The following is a 1371-nucleotide window of genomic DNA, read 5'->3' on the forward strand; positions in this document are numbered from 1 at the left end:
ACACAGAACCAGAACCACAGAGCGACCCGACACACAGAACCAGAACCACAGAGCGACCCGACACACAGAACCAGAACCACAGAGCGACCCGACACACAGAACCAGAACTTTACTTTATGAACTTTTTCTTGTCTTCACCTGTTAGAATGAGGTTCTGGTTCTGGTTCTGGTTCTGACCCTAAACACAAGTTCTGTCTCCACTGAACAGACACAGAACCAAGCCAGAACCTGACCCAGAAGTGTTCTGCAGGTTCTGGGTGGAGCTGGGCTCTGATCAGGTTTGGACTTGTAGAACCGGACCTCCAGAACCAGGAGGCACCATTGGTCTGATCTGGACCAGAACCAGAGCTGGTCCGGATCAGAGATGCAGGTGCACGAAGCGCGGTCACGTGATGTTTGTGCGTCTGTTGTCACATCACATGCACGCGCACACACATTCTGAACATCAAGCCGCACGTGTCACGTGACTGTTCAGGTTCCGGTACCTGGACCCGGTACTGCAGACTCCGGTTCCGAACGCCTCTCAGAAACGAACCCGGGGTTCCGGTCCGGTCTGAGGAACCAAACAGGACCGGGTTCTGGTTCCTCTGCGCTGCAGCTGAGTCCTGCAGAACCGGACCTCATGGACCCACCTGGTCTGCGGCAGGTCCGCCTCGTTTTCCGTGGTCCCGGTTCGGTTCGGTTCGGTTCGGCCTGGTCCGGAGTGAAGTCTCAGCTGGTCCGATCGACAGCCTCGCCCTTCATCCTCCTCCTCTTCATCCCGCAGCATCAGCACCGCCAGGCGCGCTCACGACACCGCCGTGCAGCGAACACGCCCATGCGCGCGTCCAGCAGCTTCCGCTTCAGAGCCTCAGGTGAAGATTTACCTGCAGAAGGGGCGGAGCTCTGACGTCACCGTATGAAAGAAACAAGAAGAGCGTGCAGGTTCTGAAAGGTCAAAGATCACCTGGACCTCAGGTTCTGTTCGGGTCAGCCCGGGAGGAGGTGTGGCCTCGAATCAGGCCGGCCAATCAGAGCGATCTGAGTTCATGACGTCATCAACAGCTGATTAAACAAAGACAGGAAGAACCTGGCAGGTTTTATTGATCATGTTTGTTTACAGCACGTGATGAGTAAACAACAACAACAACAACAAGTTCTCCTTCAAAATAAAAGCTCTCAAACATCTGGATCAGAACCTGAGCTGCACCTGTTCAGGTGACAGGAAGTTCCTACCTGTTACAGGTTGTTGGCTCAGAGCCGCCCTACACCTGCTGTGTAGTGTGGAGTCAACGTGCACACAGAGTGTGTGTGTGTGTGTCTGTGTGTTGTGTGTGTGTGTGTGTCTGTGTGTGTGTGTCTGTGTGTGTCTGTGTGTGTGTGTCTGTGTGT

The 1371-nt window shown here is 54.4% G+C and overlaps 1 long non-coding RNA gene across 1 annotated transcript in view; it reads right to left on the reverse strand.

Annotated features, from left to right (window-relative positions):
* Window positions 1-969, reverse strand: part of LOC106511232 (uncharacterized) — a 3435-nt gene extending 2466 nt beyond the window's left edge. The window contains exons 1-2 of the long non-coding RNA XR_001309492.1: window positions 947-969; window positions 633-866 (exon numbers count right to left, since the gene is read on the reverse strand). This is a non-coding gene — a long non-coding RNA (uncharacterized LOC106511232). The remainder of the gene's footprint in view (window positions 1-632; window positions 867-946) is intronic.
* Between the last annotated feature and the right edge of the window lie 402 nt (window positions 970-1371).

Source organism: Austrofundulus limnaeus, unplaced genomic scaffold (assembly GCF_001266775.1).
Source record: "Austrofundulus limnaeus strain Quisiro unplaced genomic scaffold, Austrofundulus_limnaeus-1.0 Scaffold2607, whole genome shotgun sequence".
Classification (NCBI taxonomy): domain Eukaryota; kingdom Metazoa; phylum Chordata; class Actinopteri; order Cyprinodontiformes; family Rivulidae; genus Austrofundulus; species Austrofundulus limnaeus.